This window comes from Fundulus heteroclitus, chromosome 12 (assembly GCF_011125445.2).
Source record: "Fundulus heteroclitus isolate FHET01 chromosome 12, MU-UCD_Fhet_4.1, whole genome shotgun sequence".
Taxonomy (NCBI): domain Eukaryota; kingdom Metazoa; phylum Chordata; class Actinopteri; order Cyprinodontiformes; family Fundulidae; genus Fundulus; species Fundulus heteroclitus.
In genome coordinates this window covers 24,348,893-24,367,064 of record NC_046372.1, presented here as the reverse complement: position 1 = coordinate 24,367,064, position 18,172 = coordinate 24,348,893, and the positions used below count along the sequence as shown (strand labels likewise).

At 41.5% G+C, this 18,172-nt stretch overlaps 1 protein-coding gene and 1 long non-coding RNA gene across 2 annotated transcripts in view; one reads left to right on the top strand and one right to left on the bottom strand.

The window, feature by feature from the left end:
- LOC118564921 overlaps positions 1 to 2,354 on the top strand; it is a 12,654-nt gene extending 10,300 nt beyond the window's left edge. Inside the window, exon 3 of the long non-coding RNA XR_004932087.1 lies at positions 2,323 to 2,354. This is a non-coding gene — a long non-coding RNA (uncharacterized LOC118564921). The remainder of the gene's footprint in view (positions 1 to 2,322) is intronic.
- The window catches only part of fras1 (Fraser extracellular matrix complex subunit 1), a gene marked incomplete in the record, with an annotated part of 388,110 nt that overhangs the window by 345,983 nt on the left and 23,955 nt on the right, over positions 1 to 18,172 (bottom strand).

Below are 18,172 nucleotides of genomic sequence, written 5' to 3'. Positions count from 1 at the left end.
ATGGAGATGAATTGTTCCCATTTTAAGTGCAAAAATCTTATTCCATTGGCAGATAATCTTATTTACCTGCTCAAATCAAGCACAAATACTCTCATTTTAAGAACATTTTGCTTATTTTTAGATCCGTTTTTGCAGTGTAACCGGTAGGTTGCCAGGTCAAAACTCCATTCCCACCGTCTCAGTCGTTGTGTCCTTGGGCAAGACGCTCCACCCGCTCTGCCTGCTGGTGGTGGTCAGAGGGCCCGGAGGCGCCGACTGTCCTGCAGCCTCGCCTCCATCAGTCTGCCGCGGGTCGGCTGTGGCTGCAATGCAGCTCCCAGCCGTCGGCGCGAGAATGATTACAATGCACTGCAAAAACGGAACTAAAAATAAGCAAAATGTTCTTAAAGTTAATGTATTTGTCCTTGATTTGAGCAGGTAAATAAGATTATCTGCCAATGGAATGAGTATTTTGACCCCTAAAATAAGATAATTAGATATACTGCACTTGAAATAAGATGATGGAGATGAATTGTTCCCATTTTAAGTGCAAAAATCTTATTCCATTGGAAAATCATCTTATTTACCTGTTAAAATAAATAGAGGTCGATATGGTTTGTTGCAGTAACTTTGTGTTTTCTGACACAATTCAGTGAGAGCAAACATCATCTAGGACACAGCTATAAACATGTGGCCTGATGAAGAGAGCAAACTATCTGTCACTGGTCATAATGTTATGCCTTATTGGTATATTCCTGTAATTTTTGAAGCACAACAGCCATGTTGGATTTCAGGGTAAGGCTGGAGAGAAACCTCAACCTTTACCACAAACTCCCAGCTCTTAAAGAGAAACGGCGATAATCTGCATCAACAGGAGGTTTGAAATTATCCCACCACACAGAGTAGAAGCTGCACACCAAGAAAATGTGACATGATAGCAGCAGAATCAGTCGGTTCCCCGCCCAAACGGACCCACAAATCCTCCTTTTCAAAGAGAATAAAGCTGAACCGCAAGCTGCAGCCGATAACAGTGACAAGGAGTCAAAACTGTGGCTCTGATACCGAGGAGGGTAGCACAGCTGCTGATAAGGACAGGATATCTTCCCTGAGTCTGAATCTCTCCTCTCCGTGCTCAAAAACTAAAATCCTCACAGATTTATCTTCTGACAGTTTGTAATGATAGTTTTAGCAGCCAGAAGTGAAGACAGAACCTCTCTTTGTCTCCTGAGAAGTAAACCCCTAATCTTCTCGTCAGACACTTGTTGAATAGCTCTGGACCGCCGCAGCCGTTGTTATGATGCTGAATCTGACGGCCTGCTGGAGACCCAGCTGTGGGAAAAAAGTCGGCAACCGGCCAGACAAAACCTGGTCCCTGTGAAGCTCTGAAACCCTTTTCTAATCTACAGTTTGACAAGAACAGCGCGGTTATAAATGAACCACCAGCATTCATGGGGAGGAGCTCAGAGACTTACATACGGACTGTTGAATCATTTGAAAAGTGTTAAAATGGAAAACTAAGCCAGTAGATGTCCCACACTGAACAATTAAACGTACATTTTACTAAATCAGCAGCACTTTTGGTCCATGAGGCAGACACCCTGTCTACTTTTAAGACTAATCTTAAAACTTTCCTTTTTGACAAAGCTTATAACCAGAGTGGCTTAGGTTGCCCTGACCTACCTATGGGGATGTGCTTCTATGGGCTTAGGCTACTGGAGGACATCAGGATCTATTTTTCTCACTCTATTGAGTTCTACTGTCTTCAATTATGCATTGCTTGTCATCGTTTCTGCTTATAACTTTTTGTTCTCTCTCTTTTTTCTTCATAGTAGGTACACCTGGTCTGGCGTTCTGTTAGCTGTGACATCATCAGGGGAGGCAGATCATCCTCTATTACCATCTAACATAGAAAGTACTCCTGGGTCAATGTGAGCTTCTGTGCTTTCTGTGTCTCTGCTCTGTCTTCTCTAAGCCCCAGTGTGTGGAGGCAGATGAGCGTTCACACTGAGCCTGGTTCTGGTTCTGCTGGAGGTTCTCCTCCCTGTTAAAGGGGAGTTTTCCTCTCCACTGTCGCTTCATGCAGGCTCAGTATGAGGGATTGCTGCAAAGCCATCAACAATGCAGACGACTGTCCACTGTGGCTCTACGCTCTTTCAGGAGGAGTGAATGCTGCTTGGAGAGACTTTGAAGCAATCAACTGGTTCCCTTATATAGGACATTTTTGACCAATTTGTATAATCTGACTGATTCTGACTTTGTAAAGTGCCTCGAGATGACATGTTTCATGAATTGGCACTATATAAATAAAATTTAATTGAACTTTTTGATGTTCCCAAAACACAGATCAGTGCTGTGCCTTGAATCCGCCATTGGAGGAAGCGGCGGACACATTCAGCCGAATAGTGCAAACTAAACAGGTTCGTCACGTTCAATATTTCATAATAATAACAACAAAGTCTTGAGCATCGAAATGAGGCTCTCGCCGATCAATACTCGGCTAGATAACGGCGATACTTTATGACGGGCCTGATGCGACCGCTGGCCTCCAGAATCAATACCCGACCGGTTCCTTATTTAGCCGGATCAGACAAGCTGCAGGCAGAAGTTAACAGACTCAGTTAGGAAGTTAGAAATGTATGCATAAACTGATTTCTGTTGGCGTCGCCTTTTTTTTCCTGGCATTTGTTGAGAGAAAAATGCAGATTATCAACCCTATTAGGTGTGAAAGCAAGAACAGCTGACCTTTCACCTCCTTGCTGCTTGACTAATCGTCCCAATTTGCTGCTTGTACAACCGAATACGTGACAAACAGCCACGCTCGCTCTGCTTAAGCAGCTCTGGGCCACATGTCTGCCGTCCTAATCTGACAACCAAGGCATTACTGCAACGTAACGAGAGCCGAGGCCCCACGACAGAAAGCAGCAAGTGACCCCGTCCCGGTCTCCTCTCGCTTTTAGACGGTAAAATCTGAAGTTTGTTTAACTCAGATGTTGCTCAGCCCAAATCTGAATGCAGCAGAGACTGAAAAATTTAAAAAAAAAGTAGATTTAATCCTGAGTCAGAAGACCTGTGTTCGTTAAAGCCCTCTTTAAGCCAACTAAGACTGGCAGGAATGAATGTTATTTGGGTGAAATGTTAAAGAGTTTTACAGAAAGTTTCAGCTGATATCTAAAAAGAAAACACATAAAAAAAACAAGAAAAGGTAGATGTCAGGTCAGGGTAATGAGATCAAATAATCAACCCGACACTCGTAAAAACCAACGATTCGTAGCTTTATTAGTCCCGACTGATGAGCGGCCAGTTGGAAACTGATCAGTGAACGTGTCGTGCTAACATCCAGGTCTCCCTCGTCATTTTCACTGTCGCTTCATGCTTGCTCAGTATGAGGGATTGCTGCAAAGATGAGCGTTCACACTGAGCCTGGTTCTGGTTCTGCTGGAGGTTCTCCTCCCTGTTAAAGGGGAGTTTTCCTCTCCACTGTCGCTTCATGCATGCTCAGTATGAGGGATTGCTGCAAAGCCATCAGCAATGCAGACGACTGTCCACTGTGGCTCTACGCTCTTTCAGGAGGAGTGAATGCTGCTTGGAGAGACTTGATGCAACCTGCTGGGTTTCCTTAGAGAGGAAACTTTCTCACCAACCTGGAGGATCTGATGGAGTCTGACTTTGGAAAGAGCCTTGAGATGAAATGTATCATGAATTGGTGCTATATAAATAAAATTGAATTGTTGCTACGTAGAGGACACAAAGAAACTTCGCTTCATTATTCATTATGAAACGAAGTCAGAGGATCTACAGGCAGGGATCTAAACGCAAACAACTTTTTTTTTCAACATGGCGAGACATATCTGCAGTTTATTCAGGCTGCAGGAGAGCGAGAGAGAGCAAGAGTCACACCTTATACCAGGGAGGCTGACCAAAGTTAGGCCGATTTTTCTGCACTAAAACGATACTTTTCAGGTTCATGTTTAAAGTCTTTTACGTTTACCAACATCTGTCCTTCTGATTTAAAGCAACATGTGGAGTCGCCCAGCCAGGGTCCAGGCTTGATTCTGATTTGTGGAGGGAGCTAAAGTCCTGCAGGAATTAAAACACTTGTTAGTAAAAGTACTATCAATTCAAAGGACTTCCCTGTGTTTTGTTTCACCTCTTCTGCAGGAGGAAGACATGCGTTTGGTAAATGTGACGCTCGGGGCTGTCTTGGTTATCGACTCCGATGGGAATCCATCGTTTCTGTTGTACATCGGCCGTAACTCACGTCAGAAAGAGGACACCGCTGCGCCTCTGCCGGCTCTTCATTAGAAGAAAGCGGGATCAATGCCTTTCTAACATCGATTGCTGCTCTTCCAAAGATGCATCCGACGAGGAGACAAAGAGAAACAGCTCGGAGGCTTTGGTCTCTGAAGCGTCTGTGCGCCTTGGACCGCCAGATGTTGCTGCTTCCCACCAGAAGCACAATCAGAGGCGTTTCCCGGACTGTCTGGGGTTTGGGCCAACCTGGATTCTTTTCTCACCCACGGACGCCGGAGACACGAACGCCTCGTGGACTAATGACAGGTAACGACAAATCAGAGGTTGTGTCTTTTTTCCCCACCGAGCTTCGCAGCTCACCTGGATTTTACTGCCACACAAATTACAACGGCGTCGACCTCGGCGCTGCGCGGGTCCAGATGTTTCACCGCCAGTTCATCGACGCCTGGCCTTATATCACCGCCGCAGCTCTTTGAACACTAATTACAGTACAGGAGTGTAAGTTAATGGCTGCAGAGCTCCTCCTCTGAGGAAGAATACTTGTACTTTGAACCTAAACCTCTACCTTTTTCTGCTTGGGGACCAGATTACTGTATTTTTACAGCTTTTCATGCTTTAGAGGGGGTTGAAGTTCAACACCCTCCCCACTTACTGACACTCCTGGTGGAGATGTGTTAAAAATGCCCTGAAATTGATTCATTTTTCAGTGTAGCAGAAAACTGAGAGACATACAGCCTTCATATTTATATTAGCCAAGCTGGGAGAAAAGAATCTTTTAGCTAATTCAGTGGTTCCGTGGTTTTCTGGAACAGAAAACAAGTCATATTAGGGCTGGATGATAATTCAATAATTTATATGTATAGATAAAATAGGGGTCAATAAAGAACAACAGTTTTCTTGCCTTTTGCATTCTAGCCATGTAGGTTAATATTACAGTCATTACATCGTCCCAACCAATCACAACGCAGATCCAGGAACCAAGCTCCGCCCCCTTCAGAGTATAGCGCACGCATTCTTTTTTCTTTTTTAAAAAACTTGCAGTTTTGGTAAAAAGTTGGTTGAATAACGTGTTGAGTTTGAATTCAGTGTTTGTGTATGTATCTAAAAATAGGTTGCTAAGCAACAGCATAAAATGTTCAGGGCTGCACTTAAAATATATGTTCTGTAATTGTTGATTACTCCGTTATCAATATGATCGATATGCTTTTTTTGGATATTGTCCAACACTAAGTTATATAAAAAAACTGCAAAGTTGCGCCACAATGGACGGAGTTAAAAACGGATCAAGCCTTGAATAAAACCTGTTAGAGAAGTGGTGGACAAACCAAGACGGCCAAAATTAATTTACATTAAATTAAATTACTTACAAAAAAATGTCACACCGAAGAAAAACAACACGTCAGAGGTTAATTATTACCATCTGAACTGGCAAATATTTGATCAAGTAATTGATCCAAAGCCTTATTCTCTCTTTTTCTCTGCTGTCGCTCCTCTTTCTCTCTCCTCCATCCAGTGCCAAACTCTTCTCATTTCAGAAAGCTTGACCCTTAACGGTTAAATAATAAAGAAACCACCAAGAGAGAAGCTCAGAATTGGTCAAAAGAATTTCACTAGTTTAGATTTCCATCAGTCTGTCCCACCATTCGGCTGAAGCAATGAGATGAAGAACGTGTGGTCTGACTCCAGAAGTTAAACAGGTCTGATTTTATTGAGACATGGAAGTAAATAAAATGTGTGACAGGTACAGCTACATCCTTTTCTCCTAGAATGATTGTTCTATTGTTTAAGGGAGGATCATCTAGGATTTATTGAGGGGGACAAACGGTTTGGAAGGAGGGATTTCCGCCTACGTGTTTGAGCGCTGCACCTTCCAGCAGGACAACGCATGGATCCTGGGCTACAATGGGCTGGTCTACATCAAAGCATATTTATGTACTAGAGTGGCCTAGTCAAAACCTAGACCAATGTTCACCTGAGAAACCATGGCAAGACTTTAAAACTGCTGATCACAGATGCTCTCCATCTGATCTGGTCTGAACCTGAGGTGTCCTGGAAAGAAGAACTTCTCTAGATGAAGGTAAAGATCTCCAGATGCATTTGTAGTAAAACGCTCTGCTGGTGAATTCTCAGTCATCCAGGTCATGATCATTACATAAAAAAGTTAAAAACAAAACAACTGGACCTTTTTTTTCCCAAAATTTGAAGACGTTTCCATAACATATAAAGTTTGGAACTCCTCACTACTCCAGACATTTGAACTTAGAAAACTTTGGAAAAAAATTCCAGATGTTTTGTTTTTAACTTTTTTTCTTTTGGAATAAAACGCTCTACAAACAAAAAAAAATAAAATTGGGCGGCTAATTACGAATGTACGCCATCTTTTTCAGATTATTAAAACAAACAAAAAAAAAAACATTTCCTTCCATAATTATGCACTATTACGAGTGGATTTTTCACAGCTTAAAAGTTAATAAAAAGGTTCAAATCTATTGCCCAATAAATATGTTACAGAAGTATGAAAACTAAACATGCAAAGCACCAAAAAACTGACGTAGAAACGGCTTCAAAGAGTAGAACAGTCTGCAGGAACGTTCATACTATTCTGAAGACTGGAGCGGAGTGATTCTTCTTTTATTGAATTTTTTTGAGTCTGCTCTTTATTATTATCATCAGCAAAAGTACAGTGAAAGCGTTAGGAGTCCGGCTCCAGAGGCGGCTTCATGCTGCAGCAGGATAACGCTGACTGGCAGAGTGCTGCCTGGTAAAGAGGATGCATCAGAGCGCTGTCTGCCGTTCCCCTTTCTTCTGCTTCGTCTGAACTCAGAGGGAAGCTCCCAGCTCCTGGCCGCCAGCCAACGCCGACCTGAGCCGGAGCAGACAGAGAACAGGAGAACCGGAGAACAGGAGAACAGGAGAACAGGAGCATTCCTGGCAACCCCCAGGTAGCAGAGGCGAAGAGGAGGAGGAGGAAAAGGCCGACGAAGAGGCCGCTCTCTTTCAGCAAACTATCAAATTATGCCTCAGAAGGAACCGGAGTGGGGAGGGGGGGGGGGGGTAATCCTGCACACCTCCACCTCTTCCTGACAGCGTTCTGCAAGTGTCTACATGTTAGCAGGGGGAAGGCTGCACGATGCTTTATTTAAACCTACACAGCAGTAGAGTGAGAGGTCATGTCTTTTTTATACAGAGAAGAGAGAGGCGTGAAGAAAGAAAGGAGCTCAAACCAGCACAGCTGCAGCAGCGGTTCAGTGGATGTAGGCAGCTGGGAGAGAAAGATGCATTTCCCTCACATTTGGCTTCATGCACGTCCGTTCTGTCTAAGGTGTCTCTGATAAATGTGCTTATTCCTGAATCAGGGTGAGAAATATTCCATTAATCCTGAAGTGCACCAGTTCCCTATGCGTGCTAACTGGGTTTGCAGCTTTGATCCCAGCCTTTACTTTCAGTCTGAGGGTTTTTATCCTGTCTTGGTTTCTTTGTCTTTAGGATTTCTAGGATCTCAAACGCTGAAGCTGATTGATTAATACTGACATTTATGTTTATTTCTACTATCTGTCCGTATATTGGGCTCTTTAGATAACAAAGCCATAACCTGAGGAAGTGCAGGAGGTTTTTTTTTCCTCTGTTATTGGAAAAGTCTTCACCTTGTGAGAAAACAAAACCCTTTTAAAGTTGATTTTAAACACAAATCAGAAACACGAGTTGCTTCACACAACAAGGAGAATGACCGCGGTTCTGCTTTGTTGTCAACGAAGGCGTTCTGGTACAAATATACACAAAAGGAAGACACGGTTGGGTTGTTGCAGGTAAGCGTGGTATCGATCTGGATCCTCTGACCTCTAGCGTCACCTGAAGGTCTTAAAAGTTTGGGTCCAGCTCATGTGAGAAATGCAGATGGAGGCTATTTATTCCCAACTGAGGCAAAATTGTTACAGATTTTGTGCCTAACAACTTAGGTCCAATACAAAGGATCTTTGATTTCATAGTATATATAGATTTGTTTAATGACTTTTACTCAAATGTAGACTTTAGTGCACCAAAGTCACCTTTAATTAATCTTTTTAAACTGGCTAAACACAATAACTGTTTTTCAAAAAAGACCAACTCAAGTCCTGTTCCTATGGAGAAGAATACACAAAATAAAAACATTAACAACAATTGGGATTCAAAAGAATCTGGAAAATGGACAACCATCTTTTAATACGACAAAAGATGCAAAACCCTTTTAAATTTTAAATCTGCAATGTTTTACACATCCCTTTCAAACATAAAATCTCACAAATTTGCTCAATCAAAATAACGCACGATCATGATTTGTGGAGCTGGTAAAAGTGAAAAATTATATTTTTTTGCAAATTTTAATTTGTTTTTTGTTTCCATTTCCATTTTTTAGAACTTTTGATAACAATTTTGGCCCAGGTGATGAAAAGTATGGAAACCCTTGCTCTAGATTCAAAGACAGTAAAACTCTTGTTTTAATGTTCAAAAGGAAAAATAAAAGAAAATAAAGATGTTCACGCCATTTATTATTCAGGTGCTTTATGTTAGCAGCACCTGGCTGCTACTTTGTCAAAACCTTAAGGTAAAATCTGGTTTTCTAGCCATAAACCTGAGCTCATGTCACAACGTTTACACCTAAAAAAATTTCTATAACTTTGAAGTCAAGAGCTTTTATTATATTCACAAATATTTAATAGATAAAGCCTGGAAACCTGTGTTTAAAGGAGAATAAGCCCCACAAAGCAGCAGCAACAGCGTCTCACTTCTCCTAAAAGGGTCAATGTTAGCCGCTCCTCGCTGCTACTTTTCCCCTTAGATCTCAAATGAAAACATGAAGTTTACTTTGTAATTTTAAAATAAGATTAAAATTTCAGAACCTGGTAAAGACCAGATCATTTTTTATCATGCAATGACATGATGAGTTAAGGCCAGAACTGGGAGTCTACGACCTTTTGGGAAATCTTAAGCAGAAATTTAAATGACGACAGTTTAAAAAAAAAAAAAAAAGAGAAGGTGTTCTGCATTGGTGGCAAACAGTTTGTAGTCCGGATTAATGGCCGTGCGTGCTGCAGGTAAGCAACATGGAGCTGCTGGACTGTGTTTACATTTCCAGTCCAGTAACCAGCCGAGGCCGCAGGGTCTGCTGAGGCCTGACGGGCGATTTCCAGATGAAGGATCCCCGTGTGGCTCTGCTCCGGCGTGGGAGGCTCACGGCACTCAGCAGATACTCCTGCCAGCCGTTACTGTCCCTCCAGGCTTCATGATGGCTTTTTAACCCGTTTTGAGACCGGGGAAAGCGCCTCCACCTTCACTTTATTTTTATTTATTTTTTAGTTTTTCCCCAGCATCCAACCTTCACGCTCACATCATCTTTGCAATGAATAATACATCAAATATTCTGCATCAGCGCTCTTGGAGAGCTGATAGAGTAGACAATTACCTGATGATGCTTTAGAAAGCAGAGCTGTTAAACGGCTGCTGCACTTTATGACGACGCACAAAGAGAGCCGGTAAAATTTACAGCAAGTCATTAAACAGGAGAAATATTATGACAGAAAACCGTGATGAATTTTCCTCTTAAGGATGGTCAACACGTCACTGGGCGACGTTTTGTTTCTCAAACCCAAGGAGACTTTAATTCAGCTCCATGTCTTCCTGTCCTTGTGTCAAACATCTCCTAATGGGTGCAAAACCTCTCAAACATTTTCATAACACTGTGGGGGCTTTTATTTCTGCTTCGGATGATCACAAAGAAATTCTGGATTAAGACTGAGAGCCTCCAAGGTACCGCTTCTAAAGAAAAGCTAACGATATGACATTTTTAAACAAGATTCTGCGATTAAATCTGGCTGAGGGCGATTTGAGCACCTTGTTAGTAGCTGGAGGGTTTATCTGATGTTTATAAAATAAGATGATCCTTATGAGTCATCGGCTCCTTTTAGATGATATTTCAGGATTCAGGAAAAAAGATCCAAAAGGCTTACAAGAAGTAAAATGAGTCATAAAAAATGCCAGAATATTTCAGGAAATCCACAAAAACAGGAATGTAAATCAACATAAAAACAGAAAATGGCAACATTGGGAAAATAATAGCCCCAAACATCTATAAAAATGTCAAATTTAATCAGAAGACATGCATAGCTAAATATCATGAACACACAGAGCAATCTGAACAGAAAACAGCTGCAACAATCTGCATTGTTTGTTATTTCATGTTTTAACTTTTTTTTTCTCTGTCATTTTTCTCTTCTTAGAAGGTACACCTGGTCTGGTGTTCTGTTAGCTGTGACATCATCAGGGGAGGCAGATCATCCTCTATCACCATCTAACATAGAAAGTACTCCTGGGTCAATGTGAGCTTCTGAGCTTTCTGTGTCTCTGCTCTGTCTTCTCTAAGCCCCAGTGGGTGGAGGCAGATGAGCGTTCACACTGAGCCTGGTTCTGGTTCTGCTGGAGGTTCTCCTCCCTGTTAAAGGGGAGTTTTCCTCTCCACTGTCGCTTCATGCATGCTCAGTATGAGGGATTGCTGCAAAGCCATCAACAATGCAGACGACTGTCCACTGTGGCTCTACGCTCTTTCAGGAGGAGTGAATGCTGCTTGGAGAGACTTGATGCAACCTGCTGGGTTTCCTTAGAGAGGAAACTTTCTCACCAACCTGGAGGATCTGATGGAATCTGACTTTGGAAAGAGCCTTGAGATGATGTGTGTTCTGAATAGCGCTATACAATTCTAAAATCGAATTGAATTAAAATGCATGGAATACACATTGATAGATGCATGAACAGCAACAGTCAGATTCCTGTCTTTAAAACCTGGAGTAAAAATCCATGCAGTTGGCCACTAAGCCGCGAAGTCCTGCAGCTTTCCTCTCAAACCCTCCAGCCTGGACTTTGTTGCTCTGTCACCACATGATGGACACCCCACAGGGCAGCGCTGTCAGGGGGCGTAAAAACCTGAATAAATCTGTGACAACCCACCGGAGAAAAGAGCTGTCAAGCGCCCAGCAGGTGTCACCGAGCCGGACCGGACTCAGCCGACTGTGTCAGCGAGGCCACAAAGCTCCAAAGAGTCACCGTGCAAAGGTGATTTCTGCCTCCATACAGAAAACTCACTGCACGAGAAGAAGAGCTTAGATTATTCTGCGTCCAGGAATAAATTCAGTCAACAATCAGGGTCACAGACTGATTACCTGGAAACCATTAACAGCCACGCACACACCTGGTGTCAGCGTAAAAACAGACACTCCTGCCCTTAAACAGCAGATTAACAAGTCGGTGTTGACACAGCGGCCTCCTCAAACAGCGCGCAGACAACTTGTAAATTTGCCTCCAGGTTCATCCACAGAGCGCTGGCAGGAATTCAGAACATGTCCTTCTGTGTCGCAGCCGTCAAGACACAAATCCTCCTCCCTGAACAACCGCACACAGCGACCGAGACAAAAGAGCCGCATCACAGAGACAACAAGGCGACCGTTTAGACAGGGCGGCCATCTCTGGCCCCTAAAACAATAAACCAGACCCCAACGCTGAAAAGGTTCAGTTAACAAGCAAATCCGGATTTTGGGTGAAAAGCTACATTATGATCCTTTTCATTAGTGCAATAATGCTACCCAAGGGCTCATCTTATGTTGTACCTTGTAAATTATGAGGTTAATTCCCGGGGAAAGAGAACCTTTAGTCTGTTTTGTGCAATCATTGTCCCTTTGTCATCAGGCGACATTCAAACAAGCCAGGAACGAGACAATTGGACTAAGATGGACAAGCCTCAGGGGCCTCCTGCGTCCTTTCAGGAGCAGAACTGAAGGTCAAAGGATGACAGGCTGTGAGCTGACTGAATATTACAGGCTGCTGGCTTCAAAATACCACGTTTTAAACCAAAAACTCAAGAAATAAAGTGCTCCGAAAAGGACGTTTGTGGAGGTAAAGTGACCTTCATGCGGAGCTCAGAAGCTGAATCACAACTGGGAAATAAAAACAAAGGTTTCCCCTCATTGGCAGCAGGTTTCTACTCTAAATCTACTGCTGCAGAGCAAAATAAAAAGAAAATGAGGTTTAAATTCAAAGGGCAACCTTATAGGGGGCAAATGAAAGGTCAGGTGTCTGCACATGGCAGCGATTTGACAGAAAACAAAAATAAGAATTTTTTTATCCATAAACCTTGCATGAAGAGATAAAACTGATCTTTTAAATCAAAAAGATTTCAGAATATTTCACGAGGTCGAACGCTGGAGTGCGTCACACGTCACTCTGAGACGATTTTTCCCGGTAAATCTGAAACTTAAACACTGATTATTGAGTAAAAACAATAAAAAGATGTGAATGTGTTGAATCGGTGAGGTATAGTCCAACTTTCTGTGACCTTTTTGAGCTCTAAATGGCATTTCTACCAAAGATGGGCAAAATTATTATTATTATTAACCATTATGTGTGGCCTTTATTGCAGTCACGATAAAAGTGATGATAAAAAGTAGACGATAAAGTTTTTTTAAGGCCGATGCTGATACCGATTATTCTTACATCAGTCTAACCGATACCTGATAAGTATTGCAGATTGTTTTGGAGGCAGAGTCTTGCGGCTGGTATTGTTTTTATTTCCTCTATTTACATTAAAAATTTCACAATGATGACAAATGTTACACAAGTCTCAGAATGTGTGTTTAATCTAATATCAACAATCAGCTTCAGACCGCAGTTTGAAAGGTACGCAGAAAAAGACGCTGTACGCCTGGTGATTGGTAATTGTTTTCATGCGCAGACACAGCAGTGGCAGCTCGCCAATACCAATACAGGAAAAGAAAAACCTAAATATCTGCCAAAAATATCGGCAGGCTGATATATCAGTCGATCTCTACTAAAATGTACTTAAAAATTCATTGCTATAATCATAGCATTATGGACAGTTGCTACTGCAGCATACAGTACGGTCACAGCCCAACAAACACAAATACTGTTCTCATTACCTAAACTATGTTAGTACCGCCGTCACAGAAAGTGGTGCTATGTCACTGCAAAACGGTACACAACATTATATAACATTAAAACAAGATACACTGATGTAATATCAGCAACAATCCCACCTATATTAAAAAAAATCCTATCTTTATAATGTTCCTTTTTTCTTTACAATATTAAAGGATGTGAAGATTTCCCATTCCTGATTTTTACTGTAAATTATGTCTAACTATGGAGCTCCAAATAAGGCTGGGTTTTCTTCTTTTTCTGAAATTATAGACAGTGAAAAGTTCACCCGTTGTTTTTGTAAATTGTGCAAATACTCTACGATGCATAGCTAGAAAATATAATAGTAATAATATCCCATCTCCTGCTGAGCCTCATTTACTGATGTATTGTGTGTAGTCCTGTAGTTGTTGGGGGGTTTGAGTGAAGAGGTTTGCAGAGAAAACAAAAACTGATGAAGTGAACTGAATGAATATGATTTTCTGTGTTGGTGCCATCAATAAACTAAATACCAGCAGGTGTCCCCTCTGGACAACCTTGCTAACTCAGATTGTTACCAAGCACAGTTTTTTTTTCTCGTCTTTGATTCCACAAGCAGGAAATTCCTGCTACACAAATGTCAAATCGATAACCCAATATCTAATCTGACCTAATCTCTCACTATGCTATGCAAATGTCCCGTTTTCATTGATGCAGATTTACTCACCTCAGCATGCTGAAGGCTTGAAAGGTCTGAAATGACAATGGGTGTGGCTTCATTTTCAAGTATTTAACCACATGGGGACCTGCAGCCTGTGTTTAGAGGACATGACTTTGAGCATAAGATGGTCAGGTTATTTTAAACGTGGAAAAACTGCTTCACTAATTATAATTTTTTTGCTTGGACTGGGGAAAAAAGCAATTTTAGATACTCCAATACAAGAAACAGTTACTGCAGCTTCAGGTTTGTGAAATGAGACCTTTAAGGTTGCGGTACGACGTGGTTTGGGAAAAGTGCTGTGTTTCGAAAACATCGAGATTTATAAAAATCTGCAAACTTTTTATTCTGCTTTAACCAGTGAACAAAGTGAGGGGAATCCTCCATAAACTTAACACTTTCTCCATTAATAATTACAGGAAAAGTAAAATGTTTCCCTTTGTCTGCGTATAAATAACCCAAATGTCCTGTTAATGGCTAAACTAAAGGGCAAAGATTCTTATGACAGAGCAGCCAAGGGAAAATAAAGACGTTTATGTTTGAAAGCATTGGTTGGAAATGTAATTTCAGTCACTTTGACCTTCTGCACTCAATATTTTCTCAACCACATGAGGATTTAGACAGATTTAGTTCTATACCAGGAGAAACTCTGTCTCATTTAATAAGTTATAAAGAAACAAAACAACGCAACATTTTTTGTCGACTAAGTAACTGTAAAAAAAGCAAAAAAAGAAAACAGACACGGTTCCTCGCCAACTGTGCAATCTCTGGATGTTTTTCTGCGATTACAGGTCAGGCAGAGCGCCAAGGTTTGCACAATGGTGGATGGATCATAAAGAAAAAAGAATCCCAGCCGCTTGTGTGGTCGACAGTTTTCTGCTGAGGTGAGCAGCGTCAGAAAGGTAAGGAGGGGAAATAAAGTCATTCCTGAGGCCTGGCCCCGCTTTAGTTTCCGACATTTTACCCCCAAGCAAACATCCATCTGCACCCGTCATCACCGGCTTTATCTTAGGACCCACAATCTCACAGGGCTCCTTTTAGAAAGAGGTTAACAGCACAGGGTAATGGGGACTCAGAGTTTATCATACTGTACTCATAAAGACCTCTTCGACAGACCGAGCCATAATTATACCACTTAGCTTTTAATCCCAGGGATTTTTTTCCATCGGTTCTGGAATTTGAGGTTTGTTCCTCTAAGTCTGTGTCAACCAGTAATTATCTCTGCACGCCGAAGGTAAACACCTGAACCGGGAAGAATCATGAAGCTGATTTCCTGCACAGGAAACTATTATTTTATAAGAATACATAAGGCCCGTTTACACTACACTTTTTTAACCAAGCCGAGACCAGTCCGAGCTCGGTAACCGAGATAACTCTTGTGTGTAAATGGTCAGCAGACTGAACTGGACCACGCTAAACATAACCGGACCGTGCTAACTGCAGACCAGTTCCTGAGGAGGTCTCAGCCTGTTTTTTTTATCCCGGTTATCTGATAAAGAGCGCATGAGCAGACCGCGTCATCCCCTTACAGTCAGCTGATTGTCAGCGGGTTTTCTGGCGTGTCTGGCTGCACGTCCCGATTCACACTCCATTCAGACAAATTTCAGACATTCATAATAATACTACCTTACCGTGCCACACGGTTTCCAGAGATGATTCTGCTTAGCAGTGTGATGAACCTCAGTGTCTGTCGTTGTTTCCTGCGTCTGTAAATCCTTATTAGACGTTCGTTTGTCTTATCCACGTCCCAAAAGCCGACTCTGTGTCTAACCATAACTTCCTGAATCTTACGGGCGCCGCCATTTTGATTTGCTATGTCCCGCCTTCAATCCCAGAGAGCGGTAGTACCGCAGATCGCCACTAGGAGGCGAGGAGCAACCAAGGAACCGGGATAGTGTGGTGTGTAAACGGTCGTCTCGGCTTGGTTAACTGATCCAAGCCCAGACTGGTCTCGGCTCGGTTAAAAAAGTGTCGTGTAAACGGGCCTAAAGTTAATTTTCACAGGTTTTCACAACATCAGCGCATTGTGGCAACCACCAGAGTCAATGTGAATTGGCCAATCGCAAGAACTCCAGAGCTGCAGTAAAAAATGTAATTTTTAAAATCATATTGTGCATTTTTTTTAACATTTGCATTTAATTATAAACTAAGCATGTAGTATTTTAATGAAGCAAATAAATTAGTCATCATGGAGATTAAAACTTAAAAAGGGTTTTGCAGGTTTTCCTTAATAAAAGAAAAACATCAAGTTTGCAATATCCTTTTAGGCCCGATTGAAAAGAAAAATGTTTTGTAGAGCTACTACCTACTGACCAGCTGCATCACTGTCTGGTTTGGGGCCTGCAACGCCTCAGACTGGAAATGTGCAGAGATATGAAAATTTGGACCGATATTATTATTGTTATGTCCGATAACCGATATTTACCGATGCTTGTGTGACAATCCTGCCTTCAATGCGTCCCTGTGACATGACCAAAGAAAACTACATGAGCAACCCCCTCCTGAAACAGAGGCACAAAGGACAACTAGACGGAAATAATCATTGTTTATTATTATTGGCCAAATTTTACTTATCAGGCCAATTAAGATATGTTAAAAAATTACTAACGTTGGCCGATACCGATGTTAATGCTGATATATCGTCTATCTCTATTGCAACAAGCAACTGTACGATCTGCACCATCATATGGTCCATTCATTGTTGCAATACATCCTGCTGCTACTTATTATATAGCAGCATTATTTTGTTTATGCATTATGATATCATATATTACATATTATATACTATTTATATTGTCTTACACAACTTTTTGCACGTTAAAAAATGTTTTTGGTTTGCTGCCATGTTCCTGAAAACTAATAAATACTTATATTTGTAATATGCTCCTTTGTCTTCTGTTTTTAGTTGGGGCTTTGCAACAAAATACCCCCCCCCCCCCACTCTACATTGTTAATGTGCAGATCAATGGCAATAAAGTCTGTCTAAGTCTAAGTGATGACATTTCAGGAAAGTCAATATTGGGTTCATTTAAACTAGCTGCAGCAAAAGTGCAGCAGAGTAAAATTTAATAAAAATCTCAGAACAATAAAATGAGAGAAACCTCACCAACAACTATTAGACTATTAGAGTCAAGCTAGATAAATCAGCTCAATGCTAGAGCAAAGCAAATGACACGTTTCTTAAATATTCTTAAATATAAAGCCAAAAACAAATATATGAGGGTAAGATACATTTAGCCATTACCTTTTTTTCCATGGTTGCATTTAATTTATAGAATGATCTGTCTGCGGGACAGAACAGGATGAGATGAGCGTTTTGTCCTCCAAACACGAGGCAACAAGTCTTTCTGCAGCTTACAAACACACTAATGTTTACCTGAATATGTCCATTGATCCACATATTTCATGGACAAGTTGGTAACAGAATTAACCGTAGAGATATTAGTGCTTAGCATTAAACAAGAAAGGCGTCGTAAAGCTTTTCGTAATCTGTTAATGTTAAAAAGCACAGATTCACATTTACCATCTGTTTTTTTTTCTTATAAGCAACAATGGAGGATTTTTCCCTCCTTTAAAGCTTTTTAAGTTTGAAAATGTGCTGCAGGATCCCAGGCAGAGACTGTAAGACCGAGGCTCACACTTTTAACACCAACTACAGTTTCACACTAATCAGGTCCCATTTGGGCATTGAAGTGAGACTGATGTTGACTTTGGCTGATTCTTCTTCCGTCTACCTTTCAGCAGAAGAGCCGGGAGGCCGATTAGACGATTTTGTCCTTCAGATGACACCTGATATGAGCTGCTTCCTTCTCCCTCATGGAGTCTCTTGACAAATACCTCACAGAGTGACTTTTCCCTTCTGCAGCGAGCTTAAAATGACTCCCTACAAGCTGTGCAAACCAGGGACAATCAGGTAAAATGTCACCTCATATGAGGGATTAAATTTAAAGCAGCTATGGGTAACAACAGGCATGCAGTGACATTGTGATTTTATTTAATCAGGAGTGATTAAACGTTTTTTAATATAACAAAATTAGCCATCCACTTTAGTTTGTCATGGTTCAAGGAGACGTCCTTTAGAGGACACCTGATGAGACAATCCCCGTTTCCTCCAGATATCCTGCAGAGTGGCGGTGCATTTATAAACGTATTGACTTTGAGTTTGAAGCAGAACAAGATCAATCCTGATTACCAATACGCTTTAAAAAAAAAAAAAAACAAAGCCCTCATTCCTCCCCGCCATCAGAATTCCTCCGGTCTTTTCTTACGGAGAACAAAAGAGCTCCT